This window comes from Pinus tabuliformis, chromosome Q (assembly GCF_031772625.1).
Source record: "Pinus tabuliformis cultivar Carrire ecotype Pingquan chromosome Q, CPIR1, whole genome shotgun sequence".
In the NCBI taxonomy this organism is placed as follows: Eukaryota; Viridiplantae; Streptophyta; class Pinopsida; order Pinales; family Pinaceae; genus Pinus; species Pinus tabuliformis.
Window position 1 is genome coordinate 51380192 of NC_142296.1, and position 22556 is coordinate 51402747.

At 37.9% G+C, this 22556-nt stretch overlaps 1 pseudogene; it reads right to left on the bottom strand.

Annotated features, from left to right (window-relative positions):
- Nucleotides 1–579: 579 nt before the first annotated feature.
- LOC149218260 (ABC transporter G family member 36-like) lies at nt 580–22323 on the bottom strand (annotated as a pseudogene).
- Between the last annotated feature and the right edge of the window lie 233 nt (nt 22324–22556).

Sequence of the window (22556 nt, forward strand, 5' to 3'; positions counted from 1 at the left end):
AATCTCTTGGTGTGTTCTCCAAGTGACCCTCAAGCCTCCTCTTATACTTTTCTCGTTGACAAATCAACGGTCGAGATTAAGTCCCTAATCAATGGCTAAGATTAGATTTGGCTTGATCCATGACTTTTGGACCCTTCTAACACAGTTTTATATTAATTCACATTAATATTTTATTTTCCCTATGTTTAGACTTAGGGACTCCATTAAAAATATTAATTATTTTAATATCTCCCAAACTGTTTAGAATCTGCCCAAACCCTTTCTGGGTATTGGAGATCTCATGTGCTTTAGCCTCTCCACCAATATTCGTGGCTAAGGCACATCCGATGCTACCCGAAATCAACACATGTTGCTGCACATATAGGAACAACCAGGCTATAAGATAACATCCTAATAACAATTCAAAACCTAAATTTACAACAACATAGTTATAAAAAATAGAAGTTTTCAATGACACACATTCATCTCACTGCAACTGAAGCTTAACAGTTGCCTTTATACTCTTTAGCCAAGGATTATTAAGCAGACCCATCAAGGAAAATAATATAAAATATATTTGATGAGCATGTCAGGGGATGTCTATCTTTTCTGGAAGTTGAAGTGTTTGATGGCCAGAGCAAAGAACAAAGCAAAGACAACGGGGATACACACCATCACCAGTGCTACAATTCCTAAAAAGTTGTGTCTCATCCCGAAATAAGATTTTATGAATGTGCCCACCTTCACTTTCCCATCTGCTGTCTCCATCTCGGTTTCTACATCACCCAACTGTGAAGCAATCAGACCATAGAGTGTCCAAGAAACAGGAGTTCCCCAGTAGTACCATCTCCACCATATAGAGATTTTCTGTTTTCAAAACTAAACCAAAGAATTTACCTTGTTAGGATCACTTAATAGGGGGATTTCCAACTGCTGTCAACATTGCAATTCAAATCATTGCTGGAAGAAAAAATTGATGAAGGGATCAAGAGTTGAAAATATGGCCTTACAGGTCGAGGAATAATGAAACCACAGAAGAGATTCCATGCAGAATAAAAAGTTGATGAAATGATTGCAACAATATGGTAACTTGGAGTCAAGGCTACTGTCATCATTCCATAATATGTATAGTATAGAAAAGTGAAGAACATAATGAAGAGGAACCATAAGAACTTGGGAGTTGTCCACTCGAAAGAAATCATAGAATAGACCAAGATGGCATAGACTACGAACTATATCAAAACATAGGGCACCTCAATTGCCACCAGTACAGATAACAAGGATGGTCATTCGATGAAATTGATCTTCATAACAAAACTATAATTGACTAGTTGTTCACATTTAGATTACCTGTCCAAGGGCATAAGGAAGTGTTGAATACATTCCAACAACTTTTTCTCTGTAAAAGATAGTTCGTTCAACCTCGACAACTGGCTGGACACTCGATGAATTGCTAACACCAAGAAAAAGTACAACACAATACATTGATCCCATAATATTCATTAGATCTTGTTGTTTTCCTCTATAAAAGGACACTGAAGAATACTTAGACAACATTGAGTAGTTGAAGCAAAATATGTTAAGAGAAACACAATTTACTCTGCTTACAGAGAACAACAAAATAGTTTTCAAGGGAACAAATAAAGACTACAAGTTCACTTGGAAGACATACGTCAGACCGATTTCTCAATATGCTAAGTGACTCTGTTGACTCAAATATGTAATAGACAATAAACTAATCAATGATAGAGAAAACAAAATGTCAAATTGAGGCCGGACTAGTTTTGCAAATAAGTCTATTATGCCTGTCAAGAGAGTGTCCAACCTCTTTGTTCCAAGGTCCCAAAAGATGGTTCCAAACAGTAGGGAAACCACTGTAGTGAAGAAAAACCGCACAACATTATAGTGTGGATTCCTCCAATATGACCAATGTTGCTTCCAAAGGCATGCTAGGCACTGAACTTTGAAGGATTGTGCATATTGTGTTGGAAAATTCAAATCCTGCAAGCCAGGAGCAGGGGTGCTTATCTCTTTAATAAGAGCTTGATTCCATCTGAAAGCAGAACAACACATCAGTAAAAAAAGGTTTAAAAAAAATTGCAGTCTATTCTTCAAGGTGACAAGTGACAAAAAAATAGCAAAATCAGATATACGCAATGAAAAAGCTCTTTCTCAAACAAGTTCCTACAATTACATCTAGACATACTCATAAAGTATTGATTTTCTGTAGATTTCAACAAAGTCCACACCAAGCCTTTCCTCAACAGCTATGGAACTCACTTCTAGTGCCCATGTCATTGGATTGTGTCCTTCTATAATCTGTGGTACTTCTGGAACGACCTAACCAACAAAATAAGAATCAGACAAGATCATTATTTTCTACCACGGATTGATAATGGTAAGCATAATCATTTACTAAATAGCTTATAAAATACAATAAAAAAATCACCCTTACCTCAAAATACTCAATGGGTTTATGAGAACGAAAACCCAAAGGATCTGCGTAGATGATTTGGCCACCCCTTTTCAGGAGCAAGAGCTGTAGTTCAAGAAACCAATAAAACTAAAGATTTAGCAATTATTGGTTCTGTGGAACCCTGCTTTATTCTATCCCTTAGCACCCCTTTCCTTTTATTAAGCCAAGCAAAGAAACATAAAAAAATGTCGTTTGTTTCACACTACATAGATTTATCATGAAAGTTTTTGAATTTACCTCATCAAAAGCTTCAAAGATATCAATGGTGGGTTGATGGATGGTACAAACAACTGTTCAACCTGTATTGATTGTGTTGCGAACAGTACGCATAACTATTGCTGCAACATAGACATCTAGTCCGAAAGTTAGCTCATCCATGAAGATTATAGAAGGATTGGCAACTAGTTCTATTGCTATGGTAAGTCTCTTCCTTTGCTCTATAGAAAGACCTGTCACTCCAAGCAGCCCTACAAGAGCATCTCTCAAAGAAGTGAGCTCCACAAGCTCCATGACTTCTGCAACAAAAATCTGCAGTTTATTGTAACAACAAAAATCTGTGAGCACAAGCTGTTTGCATGATCTCATTAACAAGGGAATATTTCACTCGAGTACTGCATGCAAAGGGGAAATATAGACCAACCATTCTATTTTTCTCATCAACCTTGCAAGGAAGACTGAGCCATGTGAAATACACAAGTGATTCAAAGACTGTGATATTTGGAGAGTGGATGTCATTTTGTTCACAGTATCCTGAAATGCGAGAAAATGTTTCTTGCTTCTTAGGGAATCCAGAGATGCTTATGGCTTTCAGGTCAACCTTGAAAAATCAAATATTCAGGCTTTCAACATGTTTGAGAAGGAGGCATCTAATACTACTATCACCTTTAAAGAAGAAGAGGTAAAAATGGTGACATCCTACACTTACACTGGAGTAGTATCCTCTGGCCCATCCTTCAGTGTAATCCCAACAACAAAATCAAGGTGGAGTAGAGGATACAAAGGATCATAAACACTATAGAAAAAATGTTTCCAGGTCAACTTCCAAGATAGGTCATGTATCCAAGACCCACCTCTTGATGTTTAGGCTCTCAAACCACCAAAAAGCCTCCTCCCTAAAATTTTGTTCCAAGCCCTAGTTTTTTTCTCTAGCCTCAAAAGGACCAAATTTAAGGAGATAAATTTATCTTGGAAGTTGACCTGGAAACATTAGATGGGTAGTTGTCAGCAGATGGGAGGAGAGTTGTGAGTTTGGTCCCATTGCCCTTCCCAGATCACACACTGTTGAGTAACCTGAGGTCTTGGATCGCTTACAAAACTTCAGGATTACATGCTTAGGCATGGTTAAAGGAGTGGATTCAAGAATGAAAACACACAGTTTCCTTGGATATTAGCCCGAGGTACGAGAGTCTCAAGGTCTGTATACTGCCTGGACATATAAGATTAGTTACATGCCCTATTTCCTACATTGGTTTAACTATCAGGCATTTTAATGGCTAGTCTATGCATCATTTTGTAATCCCTAAGAGTCATAACTAGGGATTTACTCTCCTGTTGTGAGTTGCTTAACACTCTACCATATTAAACAGTATCTAGTAATCTTCTCAACAGTTTGGTTGTATGCCACCCCATTTTATGGATAAGTACTGACAGGACAAAACCTTTGTAGGCAACCTTAATATGCAGCCTATTGTCTAAAATGGGACCTATCATCCGACAATACAATACCCTTGCATGACATATCATCACAATAAATAAATTGATTGCTTTCAACGTGGATGGTACATGTGAGGTCATTGGTTCACTGCCATTTTTACCACAGAAGCATAAGGTAGCATTACAATATGCAGTCAACAACTTCATAGTCTATTATTAGACTCATCGGAAGCTAATTCATGTGATGCTGTTAGGTCCCTATACTACTAGTGTAACCCCTTATTATTATTCGTACAACCCCCTTATTATATTGTTGTGCCCATGCAGTCCCCATATTGTTATTATTGTGCCCCATAGAAACCTGCTAGTGTTATTATTGTTCCCTTAAATTATTATTGTTATGTCGGCTCTGATTATATTATGACCCCTTAGACTCCTATATATAAAAAGGAGGTCTTGTCATTTGTATCATCCAAGAATTATTCATTTGTGTAATGTAAAGGAGGTTGCCCCCTCGAAGAGGCTGAATTATAAGGCGTTGATCTATCTTCTCTATCTTTTTGTGAGCTGGTTTCATAACATTTGGTATCAGAGCTTTGGATTCTAGGGTTTCGTTGTTCCAAACATGTCATCGTGGAATTTCCGCTATAACTTTTTTTTACAACATTTCAGACGCTAAAAAAAAACCCATTTGAGATGAAATCTCGCTGAACCTTGGGTCTGAATTTCAGATCTTGTCTCATTATATTTTCAGAGATATTATTTGAGGAAGTTAGGTTTTTTGCAAGCTCCCGAATTTCATCTAAAACGGGCCATTGTGGAATTTTCGCTATAATGTTTTCGCGACAAATTTTCAGAAGCTAAAAAAAAACCCATTTGAGATTAAATCGGTCGGAACCTTGAGTCTGAATTTCAGATCTTGTCTCGCTATATTTTTGGATATATGATCCGAGGAAGTTATGGTTTTTGCAGAGTCCAGAATTACATCCTAAACAGGTGACCTTGGGAAAATCGTCATAACTTTCTCTCCAAGAATCAAATTGAAATTTTGTAAGATGTCACAGAAAGAAGATGGAATGTATTATGTTTGCATATAATTTTCAGAACCTGAGGTTGAAACAGTGACATGTGGCACGTCGTACAAGTTCACTCTACTGAACTAGTCTATAATTAAGCCATCGCGGGAGATTGGGAATAAATATTACTTCGGGAATCCAATTGCGATCAGACTTGCGGTGTTAGAAATAGGACTGAGAGGACTATTACAGGCCGAAATTTCAGAACTTAAAGATCCAAAATTACAGAGTTACATTCGTTGCAAGATTGAGCTCCTAAAATTAAGAAAAAGCGAGATGAAGAAGTTTGATGGCAAGGATTTGGTAAATTGGATACTACAAATGGAGAAATATTTTGATCTACATGAAGTTCAAATATTACAAAAGGTACATATTGCATCTTTATATTTAGAACCAAATCAATTTTTATGGTATAAAGGGCTTTGTTCTCGTAAAGCACTTGTCACTTGGTCAATTTTCACGGAAGAAATGATAGCACATTATGAGGATACAAAGAGTAACACCTTCTTTAGCCAATTGATAAATCTCGAACAAAAGGGTTCAATGGCAGAGCACATTGAGGACTTTCAAAAATTGAATATAAGGGTAAATGATATTCCAGAGAAGCAAAGGATTGATGTCTTCATAGGGAATTTAAAGGATAACATTCAACATGAGGTTCGTCTTTGGGAACCTGATTCATTGGAGAAGGCATTCAGGTTGGCAAGAAAAGTGGAAAGAAAAATTATGGCAACAAGGAAGTCTACCCCTCACAACTATAAAGATGGAAGTGTTGTTTCTCCTAGCCTTCCACAACCTACAAGGTTGACACCACAACAATTGGAAGAAAAAAGAGCAAAAGGACTTTGTTACAATTGTGATAACAAATACATTAAAGGTCATAAGTGTGCTGAGAAGAAATTATTTTACATTGATTGTGAAGAGGAGGAAGAAAAGGATCAAGAAACATCAAAAGAAGAGGATATACACCAGGAACCAACCCCATAGAAATAAGAAATGAATCCGACCATATCTTGTAAAGCATTGGCAAGAATTACCACTCCTCAAACTCTCAAGATAGAAGGACATATCAAGAAGAAAAAGGTTCAAGAAGTGAAAGATCACATCAAGAAAGAAGAAATGAATCCGACCATATCTTGTAATGCATTGGCCGGAATTACCACTCCTCAAACTATCAAGATAGAAGGACATATCAAGAAGAAAAATGTTCAAGAAGTGAAAGATCACATTGAGCACCAAGAAATGAATCCAACCATATCTTGTAATGCATTGGAAGAAATTATGACTCCTCAAACTCTCAAGATAGAAGGACATATTAAGAAGAAGAAGGTTCAAGCAGTGAAATATCAGGAAGAAAAGTATCAAGAAACATCAAAAGAAAAGTATACTCACTAGGAACCAACCCCAAAGAAAGAAGAAATGAATCCGACCATATCTTGTAATGCATTGGTCGGAATTACCACTCCTCAAAATATAAAGATGGAAGGACATATCAAGAAGAAAAAGGTAATAGTGTTGATTTATTTAGGTAGTACCCATACTTTTATTCATTGTAAGATAGCCAAGGAATTGAATTGCTTCCTATATCCAGCACCAAAGTGTCAAGTGACGGTTGTAAGTGGAAGAACCATAAATTGCTCTGGAAAGTGCCATAATATCAAGCTATCCATGAGAGAATATGTATTGAATAGCCCAATGATTTCCATTCCAATGGGTGGTGTTGATGTTGTACTAGGAGTCCAATGGCTACAATCCTTGGGTACAATAGCTTTTAATTTTCAAGAACTTTTCATGAAATTTTCTTTAGAAGGAAAGGAAGTTGAATTAAGGGGTATCACAGGGAAATCAGGAAAGATGATAAGATCTAACGGAATGACAAAGCTTCTAAAGAAAGAACAACGAGGCGTAATTGCACAATTATGTTCACTAATGGTTCCCACATCGAAATCATCTATTTCTCCAGATCTCAAAAAAGTCTTGGACAATAATTCCAAGGTATTTGAGACTCCCAAAGGTCTCTCACATATTCGTGATCATGATCATGCTATTCATTTGATTCTAGGAAGTGTTCCTCCAAACATCTGGTCTTATAGATATCCATATGCCCAAAGGAGTAAAATTGAACATATGGTTGCAAAAATGGTAGAGTTTGGTATAATTATCCAACCAAATTTGATAAACAAAGAAAGGGATGAATGGAAGAATGGCGAAGCAGGGTGGGAACTCATTCAAAAGTTGTCGAAGATCCCAGTTCCAACAATATTGCGAGAACTTGACAAGGAAGGAAAAATCATATTGGAACTTGAAGTATTCACAGAATCGAGAAGTCGAGAGCTACGAAATCGATTAATTTCAGAGTATCTCATCAAATGGAAGAACTTACCTGCTGAAGATTCCACATGGAAGGATGAGAATTTTATACAGAAGCATCAAGAACTACTCAAGCGTTTAGGACAACACTTTTAGAAGGAGAGGGCATGTTAGGTCCCTATACTACTAGTGTAACCCCTTATTGTTATTAGTACAACCCCCTTCTTATATTGTTGTGCCCATGTAGGCCCCATATTGTTATTATTGTGCCCCATAGAAGGCCACTATTGTTATTATTGTTCCCTTACATTATTATTGTTATGTCGGCTTTGATTATATTATGACCCCTTAGACTCCTATATATAGAAAGGAGGTCTTGCCATTTGTATCATCCAAGAATTGTTCATTTGTGTAATGTAAAGGAGGTTTCCCCCTCGAAGAGGCTGAATTCTAAGGCGTTGATCTATCTTCTCTATCTTTTTGTGAGCTGGTTTCATAGCATATGCTATCAGTGATTCTCACTAGGCATCATTGGTTACCCCATGAATTTCAAGTACAAGATGCATGGATAGTGGTACTCTTAGAGGTATTGAAATAAGGCTAAGCACCAGTATGCCACAATAGGATCTTCATGTCAATTGAGATTGGATCCTTAGATCAAGTAACCATTGAATGTGAGGAAGTCAATCCAATTATTATGATGAAAACAAGCTCACAAGATTTGCAAGATAATAAATTAAAATGAATATTATTATTGTTTTGTTTCTTCAGATTGCATTGACTCACTTAGATGGCAGAATTATTGTAATGAAATCAAATCGACCACATTTGCAAAATCAGAAAAATAAATCATTTCCTTCTCTCTTAAATGGCAGATTGTAAACCAATTAGGTGGTATTCATTGTTATTGAATGGATGGGAAATAATTACATCTAGGCCTTAATATTAATCCATTTAAAATTTCTTCCCTTGATAGTGTATTGTCTGTAATGTCTTATTCTGGTTGATGAGTGGTAACAAGCTCAAGGTCGATATATCACAAAATTATTACCTCGTTACATCAACCATTTGCTTGTGTGTGCTCAAAATCTTTGCCAACGATGTCTTTTTTTTACCCATTTAACGTTAGTGTATATTTTCTAGAATATACACATCAAGATGTTGTTAAGATAGTGTTGTGTGTTAAATGCATTACTCATCATAGCATGGTGTCAAGATATATAATTAAGTGTTGTGTGTTGAATGTATTATTTATTTCAAAAAAAAAAATAGGGGTTGTTACAGATTCCATGGAAAGCACATTATAGTGAAGAGTTGTTCTAATATGAGTATGAGGTCTGGAAATACAACCCTATAAAGAGACCAACAAAAGTCTACTAAATCCGGAAGTTTGATGCTTAGATGTAAGATATATTCTATCAATTTTCTTACAATCTCATTTGGGATCAATGGTTTTCTTTGGAAACATTCTTATAGACCTCAGCTAGAAGAAATGACTACTTAAATGCTTGGTTGAAAAACCTTGTATCAAAGTTGAGATCCACTCCTTAATCAGATCACAGGAATGTATCAAAGGATAATTATGATGACTATTGAAGGAGCCACATCACCTACAATTTCAGTGATGAAACTCACAATATGATCTTCAAGCATACAAAAATATTGATATGCCTTCTGATCTAGGAAAATCATCTTGATATTTCAAATGATGGAATCATAATTTGGGTTATGGCTCAAAGCAAGATAAGGTCAATGCTGAAAGTTGAAGTGTGAGATAACAAACCTGTGTTTTTCCTTGAAAATATTGCATTGTGTTCACAAGCAGGATGTTGAAAATTTCATGAAAGTATCACGCCATTTGTTGTCATGAATATTACATTGTTAAGTAAAGGACCTAGAAGATGAAGTGCATTTGGTTATTGCTAGTGCCAAGGGCATTTGAAGGATGGAACCTATTTTTGTTCAATATTGAAAGTTAAGAATTCGAAATAAGGAAAAAGATCACTATCAAAGCACATTGTGATGGAGCAAGTTCACCTTTTGACATAACAAGCTTATAATGAAGAAAAAGGCTGAGTCCTCTTTCAAGTTTGGAGACAAAAGTACTCTCAAGAAAGATGAGTCATTTGCAAAACTGAATTATTACTAACTGATATGATAAAGGATGAGCTACTTGGATTGAAAAGGTCAAAATCAATGTTCAGCTGAAAATACAGAGTTGCAGGAATATCCTTACTAGTACTGCTGAAGCAGTAACCAAGTATGCTATGGGTCTATCATATTTATCTCTTGATGAAGACATCTCATTGGAAGATCCATGATCTTGACTCATTCGCTTAGTCTGATATCAAGATGAAATATCCTTTGATTGTTTTCTGAGGCATTGGGACTCTATGATTTTTTGGACATTTGGTTATGAAAAGGAAAATTGGCACATTACAAAGTCTGATTGGACTTGCAAGGGATGTAAAATGTAACTAGGATTTATCCTAGAAGACTAGAAGTCTTGAATGTAAAAATCCTAGGGTTTGTAGATAAAACCCTACATCTAGATTAATGTTTTTGCTAAAAGAAGAAACCCTAGCCTATGCAAGGAAGGAATGGCACCATGTTGATGATGAGGACAAGGATGATAAAATTTCAATATGGATGCAAGAACGCTAAGATCAAGAGGGAGCTAATATTTCCTGTGATCCTCAAAAGATAAGTAACTTAGATCTCTCTTCCTTGATTATTGTTGTTAGCTAGCCTCTTGTCTTTGTTTCTCTTTGCTGAGTTATAATCGTTCTTTTGTGACCTCCTGGTGAGGATTGTAGGTACATAGAGAAGGTTTCCAAGGCTTTGGCAACAGATAGAAGAAGTGGAAGAACAAAGTAAATCTTGTGACAAGAGGATATTCCTAGAATTGGTGATGTGTTGAGAGATATTATACTAGATGTGATCTTAAGCTTAGAGGGAGGAGGTAGATCCAAAAATATGAAGTATATCTTGATCGTGTCAAAGGGAAGTCAGTGGAGATTTCCAAATAGATCTACAAGATCTAGCATGTAGCAGATGGCAATGTTACTACAAAATCTAGTAGGCTTTGGAGAGAGACACCCTACAAGACTAAAAGCTAGACTACATGCTAACAATGGGGTGGAGGCCTAATGTCACCTCAGTCAAAACCCCTGCTCTTTACAAACTTTCACTAATGGGAGGAGTCTCGATACGAGGGAGATCACTTAAAATGCATATGCTAGGTATAAGGTACAAGGTGATCAAGCTACGACTCATTCAAGAGAGAGAATCAATAATGTTTCAGAGCTTCCAGGAAGAAAAACACTCTCTAAGAAAAGCCTTAGAAATCAAGGTTCAAGACCTATGGTTTTGATGGTTTTGAAGTTTTTCAATGGTGATAGGTGTTCACAAGGTCAAGAACAAAGAGAAAGGGTTCCTTGCAAAGATAATAAGTTATTCCAAGGTTCATGAAACCCTTAACAAATTCCTCATGTTGAGGGAGAAGAAACTAGGGTTTCCTTCCTAGGGAAAATTTGAGTGGATACCCACCAAAATGATAGGTCATGTATCCAAGACCCACCTCTTGATGTTTAGGCTCTCAAACCACCAAAAAGCCTCCTCCCTAAAATTTTGTTCCAAGCCCTAGTTTTTTTCTCTAGCCTCAAAAGGACCAAATTTAAGGAGATAAATTTATCTTGGAAGTTTACTTGGAAACATTAGATGGGCTTAGATATTTGGGCTTAGATGGCATAAATATTAAACTATGTAACCTCATAAAACACAAGAAGGGAAAAGCAGAGTCAAAATATGTCATAGATACCGCCTTCTCATATCAATAGCAGACTGGAAGAGAAGAAAATTTCAGAGTTAAATGTGAAGAATATCAATAGATCAAATTGTTTTAGACAAATTTCAAAGCCTAAGCTGATTGAGCAATTGAAGTTCCAGTCTTCATTATCTAAGGAACTTGGGTCTAGGTTTTGTGGTAAAGTCCTCCAAATAGGTGTTCTAGAGAAAACTGTGATAACAGATCGAATTTTAACTACTTGTGTAGTTTGGAGTGGAGAAGGAACCAAATTTGTGTCATTCCTTAGGAAATCAGAATGAGGCCTTCGACGGGGAGGGGCCAAGAAAACTAGTATTGATGTCCTTATTGTCACAGGTCCAACCATTGATGAAGTAGACCCACAGTATCTAGGTGCTAAAAAGGATGACCCAGGTTGAGGAATAGTTTGTGGCATCCATTATTGTTGCCTCTGTTGCTACTGTTGCCTATGCAAACCCCAGGATTGCATTGAATTAGACCAGGGTAACAAATTATTAGAAGTAAATGTTGCAAACCACTCTGATACATTGGAAATTACTAATGTAGGAATGTTGTTATCCCATGGGATATCACCTTTAATCCATTCCTCTACACCTCTCTCAAGTTCTTTAGATGGGGTGGGCACTTGCTGAGATGCTATTATATGTACATTTCTATCATTTGCACTAGCTCTGTTTGCTACAATAACTTTCCTAGACAGTGCTAATGGAAATGGAAATGGCTCTTGTAGAAAATCCCAACACAATCACCAACAAGAAATCTATTAGCTGCAGTAATGTTCCTTGAGAGAGAGGAGGATGAAGGTGAATCATAAAGAGATACCAATATATTCCTCTACATAAAAATAGACATAATTAGGGGAAAAATCCTAGAACCAAATGATGGCAAAGTAGGAGGATGCAACTGCTGTTGACAATGATGATTATGACTAGAACTAAAGCTGTAACAACCTTATGCGGGAAAATCATAAGAAATCCATTATGATGCTCCTCCAGCCCAGGGTTCATAATGTTGGTGTTCAACATAATGGATTCTACTCTCTCTCTCTCTCTCTTGGTGAGAATCTTTCTCTTGGATGTTGAGTGTTGTTGTTTCAGCTGTTGGTCCAATTGTATCTCCTTAGACCTATGATGTGCAAATGCTATGGAAATAGCGATTTTCTCCCGCGCATCATTAAATTCTCCCTCTACTAGTGTCTATGAGCAAAACTGAAGTTGGTGTGTCACTACCATCCCACAAAACTAATAAAATTAGCATTTATAGATTAGACATACTAAACTATTTAGTGGCAAGGAAGAAAAACGTTTCTCAAACTTCACAGGATAACACAAGCCCAGAACTATAATACCTATTATAAGAAAAATACACCTTAAACTATATGTAAAATAGTAAATTTTAAGAAGCACTGACATTGTTTTAAACCTGACCAGGCAATCATGGCAGTATTCTTCAACTATTCCTTTTGGTTTTGTTTATCTGATGCACCTGAATACCCAGCAAGGACTCGGCTAAGAGAACTTAGCAACTGCCCATACAATAATTTGGTTTTATCAATCTCATTTAAGAATCTAAATCTGTGATCAAGAGAACGAAGTTGGTAACATCACTTTATCGACCACATCTCATCCGCTCCCAAAATTTTCGATCGAAATACCTGCTTTGGTATTGCCTGGTAGTTAGGTATTGACGCAAAACGGGGTAGTAGGCAGTTTTCCATATCGATTGGTGGATATCGTCATTGCACCTAGCAGCTCATAAGGGAGATGTAGAATGTAATTCTGATAGGTAATACATGGTACCCAGCAGATTCATTCAGTAAGTGGTGTTATGGAATGCTGGTGAAGAAAGAATCTCCATTTTATTGCCCCGATGAACCATCCTGGAGACGCTTGACTAGCAATTAAGCCCTTTCTAATCATCCCAATGAAACAAAATATTTCAAACCGATGAGGAGACATATTCACCTTGATGACTGGTTAGCGGAAGGACCATCATACACACCCATATATCTTAACTCAACTAACTCCACAGTGCAAGTAAAATAGGGAAGATGGCCTAGACCAAACCGCACAGCAGTATACACAGGCAGTGCTGCTCCTGCTATCTGAGTTATCTCTTGCAACAATTTTTGTATGCCCCATATTATCCTATTTAAACCACATGCAGTGACCATAAAAAACAATAGATCATCCAGAAAATAAGTTTCAAAGCACCACCAAAACAAAATCCATATCGGTATTCTTGCAGCAAGAACTTGAGAAGGGCCTCTCTAGAAAAGAGTATTAAGTGCCACCTCTGTAGCGGCATGTTCAACATGTCTCAATGTGATGCAGTATTTTGGGCTCTCAACTACTTCTCCATTGAAATTAATAGTAGATTTGAATCTGGGCACATGATCAGGCCCCTCTCTGATACAAGAGTACGATGGCAGATTGAGAAATAGGGAAAAATATAATTTCAGGAGCAAGTGGCCATCGTCTGACTCCGTCACTCTGACCACTATGAAGACTCAATCAATCGCTATGAAGACTCAATCAATCACAGAATCACAGAGTTGTTTTTACACAGGAGAATCAAACCAAATCTGTGAATTCAACCCTACCTTTGATTTCCAAACCAAACCGGAGAATTCAACCCTACCTTCGATTTCCTAGAAATCTAAGGTGGTTGGGAGCAAACCAACCACCTACATTCCTGGAAATCGGGGGCGATTGAAGAAAACCCCACCTACATTCTAAAAATCGGTGGCGATTGAAGAAAACCCCACCTGCATTATGAAAATCGGGGGCGATTGAAGCAAACCCCACTAAAAAACAAGGCGAATTCGGGGCTTTGAATGTTTAGCTGGTTTATTTTTCAGGGCTAAAATATAATAATTACTTATTTTTTAAATAATTTTGGGGTGAACTATAGAAAACAGGTGCAATATAAAAAATTCACCCTACCAAAATATAAAACCCCTTAAATTTCGCCCATGGGCTAAAATTCGCTCCTAAAATTTTCTATGATCACAAGGTACATAGTTGTGACATCTTTCACAACTCTCCTTTTCTTGATCCCGCACAGATACCTCGACTTTTTCCAAGAGGTCAGATACCAAAAGCAAATTACGTATTACCTTTTGGTGATGGCATTCTTCCAGTGACATCTTCTTGTAGGTATCAATCATCTTGCATACATGTTGACACATCTCCCAATGATATATGTTGTCAAGGGTCCTCATCCTTTCAAACTTCCATCAGAGTCTTCACATCTTTTCGGGAGGTTTCCTGGTCAAGTCTTCCTGATATTTTGGATGTTGATTGCCTTCATCAAGGTTACATAATTCACCATCTCTTCCATCCTGATACCTTTCATTCCCAGGAGCTCTTAGAGTTCTTCAATTGTAGTCAACTACCTCATACTTCATATGAGGACATATTATGTTGATTTCATCTAGTTAGACTTATGTCTTTCTGCATCCTTTCAGAGGAGGAGATCCTTTCCCTTTTGATCATGCTTGATCCATTTTATCTGCAACCATATATCATGACATTACAATATCAAATGCAAATACAAATACAATCATACATACCTCATTTCTCCTTCAGGTATCTTTCAGCAGCTTTCTTGATTGAATGGATCTTCAATCCCTTGATTTGCTTCATCATGTCATCAGTCCTTTGTCTCATGATTTCCATAAGTTGGAAATCTTGATGAAACTATTGCTGCCTTTCCAGACTAGGGGATCCTCCATTAAGGTTTCTATCAAAGACTCTTCAGCATCTAGAATGTCCCTATCTGGCAAATGTTCCCTTTGACCTGGATGACTTCTTCCTTTCCTTTGATATTCAATGAGATTCCCAAGAGCTATGTTCTCCATGATTCATATGAGCTCTTGTTTCCATGATGCCACGATGCATCTTCTTACCATGATCATATCTACAAGGACTTATAATAGGATCCTTTTGAGAGGGACACCATCTCATTCATAATGGAGATCTATTAATCCCTTTTCCCTGATCCTTTCTTCAGCTTCCTTCACCATTCCATCAATATAGTATTGTTCTGTCTTGTCAACCTTCCCTTTCCTTTCTGCACATATTTGAGTCCTTTCAACTTGTCTTTCTCTATCTGGCATAGAGACCTCAAATTGTTGCACAAGAAAATTTCCATATCCTGAGGACACCTGACATCTTGCTTATTAAGAACGTAGATGATTATTTTCATATCATCTTTCTTAGATCTCCCAAATGAGATCTCATGAGGATATTTCTTCTTTATTGCATGTCAGAGATTGCCTTTCCTAATATTCTTATCTGTCTCCTTTCTTGCTACATAGAGATGAGAGTACTTTTAAGAGTTCCTTCCCATGAGTTTAAAGGAGACTTATTCACTGACTTCCATTCTCTATAAGGATTATGTCAATCCCTTTTATTCCATACCAGATAACTCGTCTATCCTATAGATCTCCTTGTATTCATGAAGTCATTTTAAAGAAAAATGATTACAAATCTTCAACTCACATTTTCTTTAAGTGACACAGAACTCGCATTCTGTGTCATTCAAATGTATACAAATATTCAACTGAATGTAACAACCCTCCAAGACCAAGAATGATCCTCCAAATGCAAGAATGCTTCTCCAAATGCAAGAACACCGAAGTCTGCAAGTAGAATAATGAAGATCTTCATGTCGGCTCGAAAATGAATTAAATTAAATAAATGGAAGTAACGTCGGCTCAATAAAATAGTCACGATGGTTCATGAGTTTATGTCGGCTTGCATATATGGACATAACCACTATAAATACCCATCTAGGGTCATTGAAAATACACGAAGAAAAAATATCGCATGCCTCTGAAATTTCGCATATAGGAGTAAAGCCACAGTAGGGTTTGACTACACCTCGTTTGGGTTTTAGGTGCAGTCATGATCTTGGGTATATGGAGCAGGAAGGAGGAATCTCAAACAAGTCTACAACTCCAAGTGAGGATAGGATCTCAACATATCTCTGAGACCCTTCACATGACTGTAAGGTGCAATTCTCAGATCACTGTAATCTTGGATGGGAAAACAATGACTTTGGGTGACACAGTAAGTTGTTATAGTGACTGTAAAGCCCTCGCATATATCCCTGTAGTTTTGATCTAGGCATATATATGCGTATCTCAGTGATCTCACAATATTAAAGTCTCGACATAATAAGGAGCAGCAGTAATCATTACAACCTCGGCTTAAATGGAAAGTAAGATCTCAGTGTAGGAAAGAAAGTAATCACAATTTCAGTGAATCTGATTCATGGCAGTCAATGCATATATGTGATGGAAAGAATCTTGGAATCCTTACTATCTTCATAGGAAGAAGGGGCTCTTTCAAATATGCCATATAATACTTCTTTTTAGGTTCTGAGAATTTGTTTTCACAGGCTCAAAGTCTCCAAACTTGTGTCTATAGTTATTGATAAGTGATAAGTGTCTCTGAACAATATATTTCCTTATGAGGTTTTATATTTATTTTGAAAGAAAGGTTTCACAAGCCTCAATTCCAAAAGTGTCCAAAGATCATTGCCTTACATTGCTATAGGTGAACCTTGCACTGAGCGCTCCAACTCTACTAGCTCATAACTACAAGACTCCTTGAACAAAGATAAAGACAATTGACCAATGCCATTTTACCAGATCAAAAGATCACAACCATTTCCAAAATGTGTCCTCATTTCATGAAAGTATATGTAGATTGACTCTGGGAAACAAATAAAAATCTCTGGCTCTTGAACTCTAAACAAGTAAATGTCCAAAGTGAACCTCCAGTTGGTTCCCAAATGTTGTGAGCTTGAAGTGTAATGCTTGAAAGGTGGTGTCCTTGGATATTCAAAACAGAATTCAGAGTCATCTCAAAGAAAAATTTCATAGAAGTTTATCCTAAATTCCCAGTTTCAACTCTCAACCCCCACATACAACAATCCCAACTTGCTCGAAATTTGATCTTCAGAATAAATAAAACAACCTACGAAGATTCATCTGTGGAAGAATTTACGAGTAGGAAGAGAAAATAGGGCTCCAAGATTTGAGTAGCGAAGGGGATGGATGTATGAAAGCCGATAAACTATTTTTTCGGTTCGTTCCCAATGGAGAAGTGGAAACAGACACCCAAATTACTTGAATTCATTAATGGCACTGGAATCGAGTAACTCAGCATATATGTATATGTTAATGGTCCCAATATCTCCCAATCTGTCTGACTTGCCCACAATGACATCTAGTTCATCTTTCTCGTCTCCTCTCACGTCTGCAAGCACTTATTGTAACCCATCATCCACAATGGCAAGCGCTAACTGTTAACACAATCTCTTGTCTACCATTGCAACCAAATATGACTTGCAAACCAGGAAATTGGGGCCATTGCAAGCAGATCCAACCTCCAAACTAGAAATCGGGGTGATTGCAATCAAATCCAACTTCTCCAAACTGGAAATCGGGGCGATTGCAATCAAATCCAACTTCAAAATGAGGTGAATAGGTTTTTTGGACTGTTTATCCACCTTATTTTTTAGGGCTAAAATATAATAATTATTTATTTTTTAAATAAATTTTGGGCTAACTATAGAAAATGGGTGTAATATAAAAAATTCGCCCTTCTAAAATATAAAATCCCTTAAATTTTGCCTTTGGGCTAAGATTCGCCCCTAAAATTTTCTATGGTGGGCTCCCGTAGCAAGGTATTGATCCAAGAGGTGGACTCCTCAAGGATCGTGCCCATCTGTAGCTATTTTGAACTACAACTCCAAATCAGCCCACCTCCCTCCTAGAGGTATCTCAGTTGTCATGGCAAACTCCTCCTCTTCGATCTTCATGGCTGTAACCTTAGGATCGTGGTTCTCATCCTTGGCCTTTTTCTTCAAAGGACATTGGGATGCATAGTGGCCCAACTCACCACATCTGAAACACTTCACCTTGGAGACATCCTTCTTTCGTCTATGTTTCCCTTGTTGTCCCTTCGATGCAAGGGATGCATTCTCCTCCTCCTTGGGCTTTGACCCACTATTTTTACTGCTTCCGTCAATTTTGATCTTGACTAGATCTCTCCTCATCTCCTCTTGTTTTAGAGCTGCCCACATCTCATCCCAATTAGGCAATGCTGCTTTACCCAGGATACTCTGGACAAACACTTGCCACTCATCTGAGATAGAATTGAGCGCTAGTATAACTAACTCTGAATCATTAGGTGTATGCCCCGTAGTAGACAACTCATATGGATTTCCTTTAGCTTCGTGAGGAATGGATCCACATTCTCTTCCTTCTGCATCTAAGCAAATCTTAGTTTCTGCTCTAAGTACATCTTCCACTGCTCGGAATATCCCTAATATAACGTGGCTAAGGCATCCCACATATCCTTAGCAGTCACTCTGCTAGCAATGTGGCACACCACGTGATCCTTGAATCCATCCGATCATCCTCTTGGCCTTTTCCATCTCAGCCACCATGCTTTCGACATATGTCTTGAGGGCATGCTCATCTAGAAGGAAAGTCGTTCTATCCTTCCATATGACATAGTTGGATGCTCTATCCAACCTGTCTTGATCCCTCAAGTCACTAGTTACCATATCTGTCCAAAAAAAATGTCAAAAATCTCCTCTCTACTTCTCACTACTGCTGCTCAGCCAATGAGAAAACAGACTTCTCGGTGGGAAGTCTGCTGAGGAAAAGTTCCCTCAAGGTGCTTCTCTTCCTTCTTTTGATGTTTTTTAGCCCAACAAAACGATCTATTGAAAATCAGTGTCCCACCGGCTCTCTCACGTTGAGGCTTTAACTTTGCTCCCTTTGCACTTGCAAAAAATTGAACTAGAAGTCCTTCTCTTCGTCGGCTCACTCAGAGCGAGACTACCTCGAAAGTCTGCATCCTCGGCTTGGAAATGCGTCATCTCTTTTGGGGTTTCGAACTGTTGCCTCCTATAGATTTTTCAAACTCCTTCTGCTTTAGCGTTGGATCTACCGGCTCTTCTCTTCTTTCTTCACCTGCACTGCTTCGATACCATGTGAAAAATCCACAATCAGAATCCCTACTGCAGCAAACTGATGTTACTTCTCCTACTTGTTAATCCATACAATTTATTTACTATTTGCTACAGAAAATATCGAAGTAAATACTACTGCAACATTCACTTAATTAACTATTATATGGAAACAAGATATTGAGCAAGAAAGAAAATACAACATAATAGACATCGTTATTTTTGGACAAATGTCCCTGGAAAAACCCAATGCGGGAAACCCGATGCAACAACTCTGAGCGCTTATTATTATTAAGCAGTAGAAAATTCTGAATACATCTCTGAATACCTCACAACGATATCCAGTTACAAAGAGGAATACTAGCAGAAATATTTGTGAGATTACCTCACACAATTACTGAGAAAATCTCAGATGATCCGGATATTGGATGAGCTGCCTCTAGCAGGCCCTATGCTGCCTCAGCACAGTCCTCACGTAGTCCCTGTGTCAACCCCTCTAGACATTGTTTTACCGAGTTTTTTGATCGATTTTCTGCTTGGAGTCTTTGCTCTCAACCTCCTGGTCTCACACCTCGACTCCCATCTTCTGAAATTGACTCTGCCCAGCAAAATCTCGAATTCTCTATCACACTCTGCTTTGCCTCTGTGCGGCCCTATGTTAGGGCTACTTGATCACTTTCTGCTTCTCTTTATTGATGATTCTCCAACTGAAAAAATCTCTCTCTCTGGATGCTATCCCTGCCCCTCAACTGTAAGAAATCTCCTCGATCAGAACTTCCTCCTGAGAACTTCTCACTTCCTAAATTTGATCTCTTGATCTCTTGGTGTATTTTCCAAATGACCCTTAAGCCCCTTCTTATATCTTCCTGTTGGACAACCAACGACCTATATTAACCCCTAATCAAAGGCTCAGATCATTTTGACTTGATCTCCATATTTTTCTAGAAGTTACACCCATAATTAGATTAATACCCATTAATATTTTAATTTTCCTAAGTTTAGACTTAGGAACTTTATTAAAAATATTAATTATTTTAATAAAATCGTCTCTGGGTGGAATTTCCCAAAACAGATTCTGGTTTCTTTGCAATGCATGTGCCCAAGCCTCCCTACAACATTTGAGGCCTAGAGCACATCTGATGCTACCCAAAATCAACACTCCCTCTTAACAAGGAATGTGCTCTAGCAATATGCGTTGTTGCATACTGCTTTGACTCTGAAGCATCATCCTTTGCGCTGCTGATGTCTAACATGTTGTCCACCAACTACTACGTTATTGCTGCAACTGTATTGTTTCCTTTGACACTGCCACTACCAATGCTACATCTGTACTACAATTCCCTCTCAAAAGTTGCATTTGCTATGCTGCTAGCACTACCACTACTAACACTACATCCGTACTGCAACTCAGTTCTCGAGAGAAGCAACTAAAAAAATCCAAAATTATTGAACTAATTATGTTTAGTATGATACCATGTGAATGCTCGAACTGACTGATGCTAGTCTCTACCTTGACCCTCTGAATATACTACACTGCTGCTGACCTCTGCTCTGTGCCATCTGCATTGTTGTCAACTATGCTTTGCGTTGCTTAGACTCTAGCGCTCCTAGCCACTGCAGCTGTCTCCTTGACACTCCTTGGAACCATTTGACACTATTCCATCCTACTACTGTGAAACTAGGTTGTCGGACCAAGGTATTGATCCAAGAGTTAGGGGAATTTTGAGGTCTAAAATGGGCCTCCTAAGGAAATTATAAAATAAAAGTGGAAATAATAAAATAAGATTAGATTACATCATCAAATTTTATAGGGAAAAAAAGAATTTTTTTTTGTTTTTTTCAACTCGTATTTTCAACTTATCTCCCTATGGGTTTACTCAAATTTCGAGCGGAAACACTCGTTGGATACCAAATTTTATTCCTCATCCAACAAGTACCCATGTTGCATCTTTCAATGGACCCTGCTACACGAAAAATGAGAAATACATGAAAATCGTGATTGCAATCACGTTTTTCATGTATTTCTCATTTTTCATGTAGCGGGGTCTATCGAAAGTATGCAATATGGGTACTACTTGGATGAGGAATTAAATTTTCATCCGATGAGCACTTCTACTCAAAATTTGAGTAAAATCTTAGGGAGATAAGTTAAAAATAAGAGTTGAAAAAATAGTTTTATTATTATTTTTTAAGATTTTTACTTTTTTACTCCAAAAATGGCGAATCATCCCACATGGTTGGAATCATCATCTTGAATGCTATTGGTTCTTATAAAGTTTATTTTGGTTGTATATTTTACTTAGGAGGCCCATTTTAGACCTCAAAAGTCCCCTTATGAGGTGGACTCGTCAAGGATCCTACCCATCTCTAGCTCTTTCGAACTACAACTCCAAATCATCCCACCTCCTTCTTGGAGGTATCTCGACTGTCATGGCGAACTCCTCCTCTTCAATGTTTGTGGCTGCAACCTTAGTATCGTGCTTCTCATCCTTGTCTTTTTTCTTCAAAAGACACTAGGATGCATAGTGGCCCAACTTGCCACTTCTGAAACACTTCACCTTGGAGACATCCTTCTTTCGTCTATGTTTCCCCTATTGTCCCTTTGATGCAAGGGTTGCATTCTCCTCCTCCTTGGGCTTCGACCCACTATTGTTGCTGCTTCCGTCAATTTTGACCTTGACCAGGTCTCTCCTCATCTCCTCATGTTTTAGAGCTGCCCACATCTCATCCCAATTAGGCAATGCCGCTTTGCCCAAGATACTCTTGACAAAGACTTGCCACTCATCTGAGACAGAATTGAGGGCTATTCTAACTAACTCTGAATCATTAGGTGTATGCCCCACAGTAGACAACTCATCATGGGTTTCCTTCAGCTTCGTGAGGAATGGATCCACATGCTCTTCCTTCTGCATCTGAGAAAATATCAGTTTCTGCTCTAAGTACATCTTCTGTTGCTCAGAATATCCCTGATATAGCATGGCTAAGGAATCCCACATCTCCTTAGCAGTCATTCTGCTAGCAACGTGGCACACCACGTGATCCTTGACTCCATTCAGGATCATCATCTTGTTCTTTGCCATCTCATCCTTGTACTTCTTCAGCGGATCTAGATTCGCAGGTTCAACCAACAGGTTGTCAACGAACGTCTTGAGGGAACGGTCATCTAGAAGGAAATACATTATAGCCTTCAGATGACATAGTTGGATGCTCCGTCCAATCTGTCATGATCCCTGAAGCCACTGGT